Source organism: Protomyctophum bolini (assembly GCF_963924005.1).
Source record: "Protomyctophum bolini genome assembly, chromosome: 6".
In the NCBI taxonomy this organism is placed as follows: domain Eukaryota; kingdom Metazoa; phylum Chordata; class Actinopteri; order Myctophiformes; family Myctophidae; genus Protomyctophum; species Protomyctophum bolini.
In genome coordinates, this window is record NC_137867.1 from 36916434 (window position 1) to 36931437 (window position 15004).

Genomic DNA, 15004 nt, shown 5'->3' on the forward strand with positions numbered 1-15004 from the left:
GTAAAGCTGATCCACTATCAGTTGCAGGCTGCTGTTATACCAGCAGCCTGGCAATGAACCCGATTTCTCTGGGCGTTTTGACATTTCTGGCCATGTAACGGTGAGCAAGAAAACCCTATTAAGCCGCTAATCAATTGATGTATCCTGTGGGGGAATGCACTCAGAGTGTGTGTACGCATTCTTTATCGTGATTGAAACGTTCCTGTTTGGAGTGCATGCCTCCTGCCTGGCCGTGACATGACATGACAGAAGGTGTATATTTCTTTGGGGACAGCCTGGCGTTAAAAAGATTAAACGCACATATGGAAATTAGCTCAATATGTGAAAGACGCAATGGCACTCGCACATACACACACTTTCTTTCTATTGATTATTTTCATAGTCTGACGAGCATCTAAAAGCATATAGAGCTCTATATGTAATTCTAGACGGTTGCAACCAGGCCCGACAGATTACAATCAAGGTGACATCAGCTCCTATAGCTCTGACTCATCTCACCCCCACACACACACACACACACACACACACACACACACACACACACACACACACACACACACACACACACACACACACACACACACACACACACACACACACACACACACACACACACACACACACACACACACACACACACACACACACACACACACACACACACACACACACACACACACACACACAGAGCTGTGGACTGTGAGGAGGTCATCACACATTATGTCAGGACACATTACATCCTATGACACTGAAGGCCTCCTCTTTTGTTAGCCAGGTGTCTAGGGGGCAGCTCCGGCAGCGTTTTATTTTACCAAAGCCTCTTGACAATGTGCTATTTTTTTTTTTTCCAATTGCGCCAATCTGCCCGGAATGGAACAGCCTGTCTTGTCGATGAAGACGCAACCAGACAGCACTGCGGGCTAGAGAAAGAGAGGTGAGGAAGAGATAGTAAGCTTGTGACAGTGGGCTAAATTGAAAAAACACAAGGGGGACAAGGGCACTCAAAACACACAATGTTAGCAGTCGGGGTGTGTGTGTGTGTGTGTGTGTGTGTGTGTGTGTGTGTGCGTGCGTGCGTGCGTATATCCCATGAGAGAACTCATACAGGAATAGTGGATACAGAATAAATGAGTGAAATGGGAAGTGAAGAACTAAATGAGCAAACAAAATTGGAACTTCAACACTATAAAAATGTAAGCTGATAAATTGGTTCGGGTGAAATTTGCAACACACCTGAAAATGTATTTGCTATTTATTAAAGAGACGGAGACCCCAGTGACTGAACACACACTCTGGCAATGATTACTATCAGGGTATAGAGCTTCACTTTTTTAACAATAAACATAATTCTTTAACCAAAAATATCACTCACAGAATCTTTAAACACCCAACAGTGTCATTGTGAAGTGATGCTAGCGGTAGCGATGGTATCAGTTCAACCCGACACAGCAGACATCAATACAGGCTTTCACTTTGCTTCAGAATTCAGCAAGAAATGATGACCAGGTGAGAATGTTCGCCACGGATGTGGTAGATGGTGCATTTACAGTGTAATACAGTATATAGCGCTTTTTATCCAAAGATAGAGATAAGTTTAAACACTTTTCCCCACCGTGTAAACCAGTTTGGCCTCGTTTCGCACATCTTTTTAGGAAATAGAACCACGTGTAGCGTTAAAAGACTGAAATGCAATAAAAGTGCACATGCAAATGCACATTATATAATAATTATATAATAATATAATTAAAATTACAATTATATTACAATTATTTTACTTACTTTTATTAGGGTTAAAGGTCACAAGTCATAGGTTAAAAATTGTTCAAAATTGCCAGACATTTTTAATTTGTGTGAATTTCAGCCTCTGTGGGGGGTATTTATATGCAAATATCATGACCAATGGCATTGCAATGAACATCACAGATGACTTTTAGGTGAAAAAAGAACAGAAAAAAAAGAAGAATTAAGTAATTAATTAAAATAAAATTGTTGCTATAAAGCAACGCTGGGTCTTAGTTCCAGGGGGTCCCCAGCTAAATGATAGTTAGGAACCAAATGGACCCTTCAGTTGGGTCGTATGTGATACTTCTGTGACCGCGGAGAGCAAAGGTCCGTTTATTCTGGATGTATCATCTATGAAGGTTAGACAAAAACAAATGCGGGCAAAATTCATTAGAGCCCCAAATCCATATGTCCACCAGCATCAACAACCTGTTGATAAGGCAAAATTACCTCAAATTCATTCTGCTTTACGTAGCATGTGACATGTCAAACTGGGGGTTTTCATGATTCTGAATCCATTCCAAGCATTAGTTTTGCACAAATAACACTCCTTAGGCTAAAAATGGCCATAGCCGTCATCACAAATGTGATGAGGTCAGCACATTTGAGCACAATTGGGCACATTTGGGCAAGTGGCTATGGCCATTTTAGCTCAAGGAGTGTTTTTTTTTTGTGCCATATTGTGCCTTAACAGGTTGTTGATGGTGGCCATATGGATTTGAGGCTCTCATGAATTCTGCCCACATTTTTGCGAAGTATAGCCTATGGGGGCTCAATTAGTTTTTTAACCTTCATAGATGATAAATCAACTGAGAAACTGACCTTTGCTCTCTGCGGCCATGGAAGTATCAGATACGACCCCTTTACTTATGGGTCTGTAACTCTGAGAAACCCTAACGGGTCCATTTGGTTCCATTTGTACACTCTCAAAGTTTGGGAACCACTACGACTAGACATTGAGTTGGCACAAGCCACGTGCACAAGCAGCCAGCCTGTATAGTGTGGTTTCACCACTGAATAGTGCATCATGATTTGTGCGACTTGGCTGCGTTCACAAACTGCACACACAGTAACTTACCCTCGATGGCTAATGATCAGACAGGGAGGCCACAAAGTAAACAGAATCTTGTTTTGTTGTTCCATATTAACAGGAGTAAAAACTTTCCATCGTGTATTTTCCCCCAAGAATCCTGACTGATGAAACACTACAGTCATGTGACACATGGCACTCAGTTTACACACACATTTATACTCAAAGGACCACAATGGAAATAAGCTCTCAGCTTTTTGGGGTTTATCCTCTTGACAGATATACTGTAATTTATGTACAAATATATGGTCATGTATATGCATGTTTTGTCAATAAAAACATAAATCAGTCAATAAATGCTGAACATGTGTTAATTAATTGTCTGTAATGCAGGGCTCTGCTGAGCCAAATGTCCTGGTTGGACCCCTCCTCTGATGGCTAAGTCCTTCCTTACTGCCATCGCTTCAACTCAAATACAAACACTTGCTTTAAAAAGGAGAAGCTCTAAACTACCTAAAGTATTACAGAATACTATTCTAGTCTTGGGTAGATTTGTATTGGGTGAGATACAGAACACAAATTAAACCATTCCCTACTTGGCAGAGTAGGCTACAATCTGGAGTTCAGCATTTAGGAAAAACCTGCCATCGGGGCCAAATCCACAAAAGAAAATAATAATATAAATCTTAGAAGTAGAAACATCAAGGAGTGCTGTTCACTTAAGCAGCACAAGAGGTGGCCCCTGACAGCTAAAGGCGGATGATACGTTTCCTAGCGTGTCTGTGAAGAATGACACAGCGGGTGAGGAAGTGCTGCCGGAATCAAAACAGCAGATTCGTGTGTGGTCAAGTTTCGCTTTGCCTGAACACTACGTCCTAACCGTTTTAACAACCTGGCCCGTGCATGCACACGCGCAATGCATGCCTGGCCAAGAGGGTCCTTTCCCAGAGGAGAGAAAGAAAAAAAAAACACAGACCTTAAAAACTGCCGCTTGCTCATTCTGCACGTTTTTCCAGACAGATAATTTCAGGTTTGTGCCCACTAGCGCCAACCCTCTGTCCGTCCCACTTTCCCTGACCTGTAATTACATGCCATTCATTTGATTTGTTCATTAGTTCAAGCTTCGGCTGGGTTGGAGCAAACAGGAACCCTCTTATTAGTGGTTCATGACTCTACTCTCTCCATGGATCCTGGAGCCTTGGTGGAAAAAGAGGATGGGGAGCGAGTACGGGGACGAGGGGGTTGGTGGGTGTGTGGGTGTGGTAGGAGTAGGGTCGCTGGGTCGGCGGGTGTTACTGCCGGTAGGAAGAACCACTCTGAACCTGGCATCCGCATTTTGGGGGAATGTATTCAAACAAAACGGGGCATAAGGGGTTAAAACACAGATGACTTGGAACAGGAATTGGCTCACCGAAATGAGCCAATTCCCTGAAACACGTGGAGGGAACTGGGGAGTAAGATGGTAAATGGTGCATTTACGCTGGTATTAGGGCTGTCCCGATCCGATCGCGTAAACTGAAATCGGGGCCGATCGTGTCATTTTCAAATGATCGGAATCGGATTGGGAGCAAATAAATGTGTCGTCCCTAGTATCAATATTATATCCATATCATATCATATTAGAGTGGATATTGTCTGTGATTTTGGATATTGTACTATTGTGATAAGGCATAAGTGTAAGTGTTCTATACAAATATAAATATTGGATCAGAAAATTCGGTAGATACTCAAAATCAAATGATCGGAATCAGATCGGGAGCAAAATCCCTAGCTAGTATAGCACCTTTATCCAAAGCACTTTAGAATGTGCATTACCTTTACTCATTCACACAACGATGGCGGAGGAAACCATGTGCAAGGCACCAATAACCTACTATCAGCACTGAGCTACCACGTGTAGCCCCGTAAGCCTCATGGTCCACTTACTAAATCTAAGTCTTTAAGATTACTGGGAATGAAATTAAAGAGGTAGCCTGACCTTCTGTCAAATAAGCTCTTTAATAAATTGACATTTGTGCGCCGACGACAAACCGAGCGGCGGTTTCTCCTCCTCCGTGTGTTCAAATCAACACCTAGTATGGCGTGGTGATTTTGAGATGATGTAAAGCCATCTTATTCCGTTCCACTAACACACGCCATGTGTTGAAGTGTTCATAGCTCGTAACAAAAGCTAAATAAACACTGGACCCACAGAAGTGAAACTGCTACCAATTTTCTCGTCACACGACGTTGATCAAAGAGCTTATTTGCCAAAAATGTCTGTTTTAATCTTAACTCTTGCCAAATACTTAATCAATTATATGTTGTGCTTTGAAACTAGTATGGAAGACTCGCCTCATTCCATGTTCTAGGCTGTTCTTAAATAAAAGGGGGATATATGAATTCAAGCATCACAGTCATTAAAATATGGTACAAACAGTATGGTACGTACATAAGGGAGGGAGGTGTACTGTACAGTTAGACATCTATCTGTGTCTGTATGTTCAGACTGGCAGCCCAAATCTGATTTTTGGTGTAAGTGTATGCCTCTGGGGAGAGGATGTAGAATACGCACATGGACAGGTGGATGCTGGGCTAAAGAGGCTTCAGTTTAAAGTGGAATGGAGTCCACACACCATATTAGGTAGAAAAATACTTATTATAAATAATGTATTCGTCTGACAACGTTTCGATCCTGTGGATCGAATCCTGATGAAGACGAATAAATGAAGAAGTCTTTTTTTTACCTAATATGGTGTGCAGGCTCCATCCATCTGTAAACTAAGTCTGACTCTGAACAGCAAAACACTACATGGAAATAGATTTTGTGCATAACAGATTTGAAACACATTCCTGGGTGGGTTGAAATGAGATTCATGGGTTATATCTGATTTCTAAAGATGTGTCTCAATCTGGAGCAGACGCTCCAATGAAGCCTCATCTATGTTTCATTGTACGAAATAACTTGTAGATTTCGGTGCCACCTGTTACGACAGAGTATAAGCATTACTAGCACAAATTTGTCATAATTGTTACCACAGCAACCAATGCAAATATGTCAACAATGTCTGACTACACAAATCTGATCTGATCACTTGCAAACAGTGTGGACAGTCAGTCACAAATATCATATTTCTCTGCAGTCTGAACAAATCCATAGTAGCATAGTTTTATCCTGTCTTGTACAGGATCTATACAGTACCTTCTACAGTAGGTTAGTATAATGTTATGAGACTCTCCTCTACATTGGAATAGTAGTTCCATAATACATTCTGGTTTGTGCCCACAATAAGTAAAAATCATAACAGGGAAAAGACATCGTCGTGCTCAATTCTTCTGTCAAGTCAGTCTTCAGACCAAACATGCAGATCATAAATATGCATCAAGCCAACATCAAGCGGGTGCAGAAAATCTGCAACATCATAAATAGTCAACCACATTACGTAAAACAGTCGTACACCCCCACATTACTAACGGAGCAACAAGTTTCTCAAAGCTCGCGGTGTCTGCCATCAGCCTCATCATAGTCTCTCAAGACAGACTGTTGGCTCACGTCAACTAGTCTGTCGGCAAAGCAGTAGAACGAAACGTTCCTACAAAATTTCGATGAACAACACGGGTCGGCGTTTTCCCCGAATATTTGCCGATGGGATTCTCAGATTGGCCTCATCATGACACTCTTTGACAGTTAAAAATCGAGTGGGACTTAGCTCCAAGTAGGGATCTTAAATCGTTAATCGCCGTTAAGAAATTCTTCAATTAAACGTAACAGTCAATGAATCAAACATTCTGCAGTTCTATCATTGGGAGGTTTTCTGTGAATGTAATGCTGTCTGCGCACGCACGTGGCAGAGGAACGCACGGTTAAGAAAAGCCACAGAAAGGTCTTTTGCATGTGATGTGACAGACAAGACAGTGCACTTTTCCTTTCATTCCTCTTACAAATATGTCATTGCCTGGCCCTGTATCTCAAATGGTCAAATATATATTTGATTGAGGAATATAATATTCCTTTTGAATTCAAAATTGTGTGCAAAATGTAGATTTTTATATTAGATATTTGTTATATTAGATATTATTTATATATTCAGATTCTCAGATTCAACCAACCGGTCAGCTAATCGATCGATACATTTATCAATTATCAATTCATGAATTATTCGATAATTAATCGAATAATCTCTAGTTCCAAGCAATCTTTCTGAAGATGTAGTCAGTGTGAGCTTGCCTTTCAAGACAGACCTACTGTCTCAGGAAATCTAGAGCTGCACACACAGGGCAAAGGCAGGAAACGCTGTCACAGACAGTCTGGCCAGGGCAGCTATTATCCAGACTACTGTTTGTACAGTTGGAATGCACTTGACACTTACTCAGTCGGCAAGATGACTATTTCAGGTTTTCACAGGCCGCTTGATCACAAACGAAAACACACAAGACAGTCATGCTGCGTTCATACTGGCAGATGCTAAAGATACAATGATGCAAAGCTACACATAGTATTAGTAGCTTTGTATCTTTGTAGCTGAAGTTGAAAGCAGCTCAACTTTTTTGTCGCTGACTTCCATTGAAAATTAATGGTAGACTGTATCTTTGCATCTGCCCGTGTGAACGCAGCATCACTTGCAAATGAGGATAGTTCTACTGTACATTAAGTGCATAATGTAAAAGTGTAATATTCTTTTCCATACTGACGATAATATTTGAAACCTATTGTATGGTCTTTGCTCTTACAAATAGGATCTTGTGTAGCATGCTGTAACATTGTTAATCTTGTTATGTTTCATTCTTTGGCCCGTTTTAAGTGCGTGTCACAGTAACAGCACAAGTCACTCCCTTGTGAGATATAAATATAACAGACGGGGAGAAGAAAGCAGAGAAGAAAGGCTCCACGCCTATAAAGCCATTAAGCCATTTGTACTTCATCGATTGTACGACGGTGTCGGATGAATGGCAGATCTACAAGCTTCTATTTTCGCTGCGTAACACCAGCATACAACAACGGTGTTTTAAATTAAGCATAATTGTAACAACTCTCCACATGACATCAAGAGTCAGGCTCTTTGTTCTTCACACACACTGAGATCAGATGAGAGCTGGTTTTAACAGACTGTCACATTGCACCGGGGGGAGCATTATATAACCCCGCTGGTGCTCGATCTATCACACAGGTATTCAAAGTGCGGGTCGCCTGGGAGGGAACTGGAAAGGAGAGGAAGATGAAAGAAAGAAAATCATAAAAAAAGGATATATAATTTAATTTATTGTACCAGTTTACCTAATGTAAATCCGGCGTCTCTATTTTGGGGAATGACTCCAAAAAATGTTCAAACGTTTTCGGAAACATTAGAAATTAGAAGATGGGCATGTCAGTCGAACCAGCGGTTCTGGACAAGCAGTGCACACCCTTGGGTCCTCGCGGAGGACGAAATGTTTGGGAACCCCTGCCCTAACACACAAAAAGAGACACAGAGAAGGGCAGACAATGGGGTTTGTAAACGACTGCTCTCCAACTGTGTAGGGGCAGCAACAGGCATCACAAAAGCTCACACTTCGTCAAGTGTCAGAAAACACTCCTCACACAATTACTGGATATGCTGCTGTAATTAAAGGTCCCTTCCAGCCCTCAAACATGGCAGTGACCTTTACCAACGCAAACAGTCATTGTCTCGGGTGAGCAAGGCCTCTCCATAGGGATATAAAAAGAAGGCATTATTCTGCCTATTTAACATGTAATGAGATGCACACTAGAGCACAGTATGTGCAAGAGACATGCATGGGGACATGCACACAACCTCCTCAGGGTCATCACCAGACATGAAATTTGATGAATTCATGTCAAGAATCAATATGGGTCCATCTCTGCCAAGATGAGGTAGATACATTAAGTTATATAGCCAATTAATGCACTCTTCTCAACTGGAACCAGCAGATCAAATGGACATTTAACAGGCGCTATAGCCTACTTACGCCTGTAAACCTGTGATGAGACAATAACAAACTGTATCTAATACTGTTCTTTTTCAGTAATGACTTAGTATTATTTTTTTACCTAATTTTCCGAACAGAAGTAAGACAAATGAGAAACACAGGAGGGTCCATCAGCAGAATTGTCCAGACCAAAGTTACCATTAAACCTTCACGTCACGTCATGTCATGTCTCTAATTCAAACAGCACAACGCCCGAGTATCCTACTAGAAATGGAGGAATGTGTGTGTCCGTGCGTTGTCCACTTATTTAGTTGACTAAAACTAGACTAACACTAAGACATTTCAGATGACAAAAATATGACTAAAACTAAATTAAGTTTTATTTAAAAGAATATACTAAATATATACATACTAAACTCAAATAAGAATTTGCTTTCAAAATTAACAATAAGAGAGAGAGAGAGAGAGAGAGAGAGAGAGCACCGACGCAGTCATCGCCGGCATAATAGGCTGCCTGGTGAAGCTGCTGTCCAAGATCCTGTGATGCTCGTCTCCCGAGTCGTCTTTGGTACAGTAGGGTAGGGTAGGCATAGGCTACTACTGGCCAATCTGGACTGGAGGGGCACAAAATCTAATCTGTAGAGACGGCACTGTCAGCCACGTCTTTCATTACACAGTGTCTGCTATAGAGGTGATTTAACTGTACATCTGACAATACAGCTCCTTCGATACTGAGATAGAATAAGACTACCGGTAATTTAATTACACAAAATAAACTCTGGTTTTAATCACTGAAGTCAATGTATCATCACTATATTGATATTGATTGCCCAAATTGCTTTTGGTGGAGCATACTCAAACTAAGTTATGTTGAAAAGGCCAAGCAAAAGCAGACCAAACAAACAATCATGCAACTTCTGATGCTGCATTCATATGGAATCAGGCAAGCGGTAGAGTCAGACCGCAAACCAGACTTTTTAGTGGACGGGAGCAGGACGGTAAACGGAACAGGACGGCGCGGTAGCCCGGCAGCCAGAACCAGCATCAATGTTCAAATATTGAATATTTTTATCGTTCTGTGCCGTCCAGCAGTTTTGCCGTCTACCGCTTGCCTGATTCCATGTGCATGCAGCATTAAGGAGGAGACAACATCCCTTTTTATCTCTATTTCAGACATCTCAATAGTAAACTTTGAGAGAAACCTCAAAACTCATGCTAAATTAAACCCAAATACAAAACTTTACCTGCCAATACTGTACAATGTGTACAGTATAGTGACAGGTACATTCACACTGATATGCTACTCGTCTGACATTGGTTGCCCTGATAAAAGTTACATGGTGAAACATTAATAAAAATCACCCCTCACTCCTTTAAACAAACCTTAAAAGTCCATAGACTTGGTTGCCACATGACGTCACGTTTAGTACTCTAAAGTAACATTAACTTTATTACTGCCGCTAGGTGGTAGCATAATTATGCCACACGTCCGCTCTCACTCTACGCTTCTTGTTTCATTCTTATCTCATTAGAGATACAGCGCTTTGAAAATCCTGTTATACTAGAGGCTCAATGGAGCTGGATTTAAAAATCCCATAGCGGGTGGGGACGGAGGCTCTCCTATAGTAACCGGAGCAATGCTAAAATTGACGGTCGCCGCTTTCATATATGGAGTACACGGTTGTCTACGAACATGTACGTAGTTAGCACCTTTAGTACAGTTAGCTTTAGCTACGATTATAAACGTAGAAAGCAGAGAAAAAAGTTTAAAAGGTCCAGTCTTGACTGCCATATGATGGAATTTCTGAAAGCCAGACGTTAGAGGGGATAGCCAGTCAGACGAGTACAAAAATATATCGATATATACACCCATAAATCCCCAATCCCCATATAGAGTAGTACCCTGATGTCATCAATATGACGTCATAATACTGGTGTCATAGACTGGCCTGGACTCACTATTTGGGCGTGCCTGACACAGAACTCCCTATATCGGCTTAAAGCTGAAACAGACAGACAGACCATGGGTACCATGGTTACAACAGGTAATGCATAAACAGGTGGGACATTGCATTTCCACCTTGCATTGTTCTCGGTCTATTAAGATGTTAGCTCTGCTACGTCACTCAGGCCTTGAACTCACAGCCTTTGGAATCAATGGCATGCTGAGATCATATTGAGCTAACCGGAGAAGAACTGAGACAATCAGAGGCGATTTCACACAAAGACTTACACAACCAACAGGGTATGGATTCAATATCGATTTTCTATCATTAAGGAACATCTGCAGTCAACATTGAGGAGGCTGAATAGCCTTGATATCAGAGAGAAATAAAATCCTCTGTTGAAGCAACACTGAGAGTGCAATAATGGACCCACCACCACCACCACCACCACCACCGCCTGTGCTGATGAGGTATGCAAATGCAAGTGATGGCTGCTCCACTGCCTCCAGTTCCCCAGGAGCTCTCATGTCAGTGCTCCATCATGGCAGAAAGGCCTGCTGTTTGTTAACATGTCAGTGGTACAATGTTGTGGAGAGTAAGAGGCAGCAGACGGAGAAGTACGGGCAGGAATTCCCTCTAGAAAAGTGGAGCACGTGTCGTCGCCTCAATAGCTCCAAAAGCATCGGGACATTAGACAGAGAGTCACTAAATTATATTATATCTTATTCTGTATTTGATGTAAACACGGGGGGCCCATGCGCGTTTATCCGTCATCAAAAGCTCAACAGTATTCCTTTTGAAAAGTATGCATGAATGTACGTAGGCAAAGGAAACAGTGTATCCATCACACTTTCTTTCTGTTGCCCCATACCATACACATACACACACACACACACACACACACACACACACACACACACACACACACATACACATGTGCTCATGTACAGTACGTGCAAAAATGTAAACGTAAGTATGTGCCTCTCGTCTTGAGAATGGCACCCTATTTTGTTTCGTTTAATCTTTTTGCATTCAGTGAGATAGGGCGAGTTACAAACGGCCTAAAGCTGTCTTGGGTCATTAAACCACATTTTCTCTTTCACAAAAAGACAAGGGAGAGAAAAGGAGCAAGAGAGAGAGAGAGAGAGAGAGATATTGGAGATTTCTGGCACTTCCCGCGACAGGGGGGAAGGCTGACAGATTAGACAGAGGTTCTGGCTATGGGCTTCCAGAGGGTGGACTGCTGCTCGGTGGTGCGTGGGGGCAGCGTGGCCCAGCCTGTCATCATTTGACGGGCCTATCCGGAGGTGCGGTCACACTCGCATGCAGGCATGATTGATGATAAATATGTACTCACACAGGATCTAAATGCCAGTGCACTCTTGTGATTTAATCCCCTTTCCCCTCATCAAACATCCAGCCGCGGCGGATCGACTTTGTACGGCTGTGAAAACCAGACCTCGCTTCCCTCGAGGCAAACACCATGAGACTGTCACGACTGCCGATATGTGTCACAACAGAGAAGAGGGAATAATATGCAATGTTCTTTGATTACACACTGACTGCAGCTCGTGTAGTCTACTAGATGCACTGCACTGAACCACACACTATTTTTCAGCAAAAGATCAAGGTGTCACTGTCACATTTTTGTTTTGCTTTATTTACATGGCAGACGGGAACCTAAGGGCAGAGACAGGGGGGAGAATGTGCAACACGGGTTTCCAGTCACCTATAGGTGACTGGAAACCCAGGGGGGTGGGTGGGGGTCCCGGTGAACCCCCCCAAAAGGCTCCATGTGGACCCTAGACATCCCTCTGCCGTTGCCGTTAACCTGAAAGACGGCAGATGGGTTTAAAATACGGTGGGGATTAGAACCCTCTTGAACCCGGTGCCACTGGGGCAGAGTTGGGAGTGTATCCACCCACCCCACATGGGTTTCCAGTCAAATGAAACCAAATGGACCAAGAGTTAAATTATTGTTAAACATCTGCATTAAGAAATCTACACAATTAGATAATGCAATTGTTATTTTGATCAACGACTTTGATCTCTCCAATGGTACCACTATACCTAACATCAATACAGCATGGAATTGTGGACAAAATCCAATCCGACGACAACAAAGAATTCTACGTTTTGGGCCTGAGAGGCTAAATATCATCAAACGGTGTTCCGTGGCTCAAATGCCAAATGAATAATGGACCCCGATATGAAATATCAGGGTTGAAAACCACTGATGTGTTTTAGCTCAACTCGCTGCGTCATACAGGAGACACAAGAATGAAGCCCACTGGCGTTGACTTTTCCTTTAACAGTCAAATGCTGATAATGATGCATTAAATTGTCCATGACAATTGATGCATCTTGGCGTAATGCCTTCTCTTCAGCATTACCATTAAAAACGGGAAATTAAATTAGTTGTAAGATTGCTCTGAACAGACAAAATGTTGTGTGTGTGTGTGTGTGTGTGTGTGTGTGTGTGTGTGTGTATAATAGCCTATCCTCCAGCATCTGACTGATAAGGCACACAGCAGTGGCTGCTTGACAAGATTGCCCCCTAGTGGTAATTCATGGTATACATATTTATTTCCTCTTGCATCCCCACTGGTTCATATAATAGATGAACATCCATGAAAACAAATGAGCATTCGGTGCAAACAGCCGATCTACAAGCTCACAACGCACTGAAAGTGTTGTGAGCTTGTAGATCAGCTATTTTCGGGAAGAGAGCTCAAAGTATAAACCCTGAGGGACCCAGTTATTCATTTGTCATTGTCATCATTACTAAATGATGACAATTAAATGACATATGAAATAGAATATCTGGGCTATACATTAACATCGAGTCGGTGAATGCTAATTTCAGCATGAAAGGCAGGCACTCAATCCAAGAATAAGATGGGGGTCTAGATTAAACCAACCGTCGCCCCAATCAGACCACAAAGAGTTCATTGTGCTTGGATAGAATATCAAAAGGAAAGAGGGGAGTGATTTTGGCAGTGATTTTCAATTACAGCTTGGCCCTCCTTGGTTTCTGGAATCTCTCCAATATCGAACGTTAACAGTGGCTTTAATAGGTGGTTACATCAGTATTCCAATGATACAGGGACGGCGAAATGACACGGAGGAGAGAATGTGGTTAGAGAATGGATTACACCGCAAACAGTAGATACTCGTCTATTAAAAAAGACATCTAAATTAACGGATGGAGATGAGATGCAGAATATCTTACTTCAACTGCAAAGGCAGGAGCCCCTTCGACACATCTGAAATGGTTATGAAATGCAATAACCAAGTGTACCAATATGAACAAATAGTCAAATACACCATATTAACTCCACTCCACCATTTTTTTAACTACAGGCCTAGAGAGCACTTTGATTAAGGTTTGTATTAAAGGTCAATGCGTTGCAATATAAAGTGACTTTGATGTCAAGGAGTCAATACAATGAAACCATTTTACCTGGGAGAATCTCCATGGATACCCACCCCAGATCAAAGAAAGAGGTGGCCTTTGATCCATCATTGGCAATGACGGGGGAGAGATTACCATCAATCTCTCTCTTCCTTCTTCTCATCAATCTCGCACTCCCTAACACACACACGCATGCATGCGTCTTGATACATCACGGAATCAATGCATTTCCAGCCCTCGGAGGAATGGCTCTCCCCCTCATGATCTGTGTGTTTGACTAATGTGAAATCTATGGTAGGTTAGTCCATGTGCCCCGACTGTGGACCAAGCACAGGACCGTCACCAGTCCTGTGCACAGCACCACAACTACTGAACTACGGAAGTTATGCAGAGAATTTGAGAAAGGTGTGAGCATATCATTATGTTCCGAAATGAATCAATTTGTTCTCAAATGAGATACCCACCATTTGGGAGGAAGAAACTGACAGCTCCTCGTACTAAATAATTGCAGAGCGCAAATGTGAAAGCAATTATGCTGCATTTAGAAAAGATGGTAGATAACTTCCTTGAATGACACAATTATAACAGTGGAGCCGCTATATTTCAGAGATACACTGAATAAACAGGTTATGATATTTCCCATCAAAATGAATATGCCATATAAAGTTCAAATCAAAATCAAATTCAATGTTTTGGTGCTGAAAATTTGTTCTTCCAAATTCTATTTGGTATGCATGTATGTCTGGTGCTGGATTTATACTGCAGTGACAGGGTTAAAAACATAATTATTTGTATTATTATAATTATTGTGAATACAAAAAAAGAATAAAACATCTGTAAACACAGTAAAGATATGACCTTCCTTCCATAGTCACATTCTTGCCTTGCTGCCTGCATATAGGTCTACAATTTTCATGCATGCAA

The 15004-nt window shown here is 41.9% G+C and overlaps 1 protein-coding gene across 1 annotated transcript in view; it reads right to left on the minus strand.

The window, feature by feature from the left end:
- The window catches only part of ttc28 (tetratricopeptide repeat domain 28), a 304979-nt gene that overhangs the window by 284621 nt on the left and 5354 nt on the right, over window positions 1–15004 (minus strand). The window lies entirely within an intron of this gene.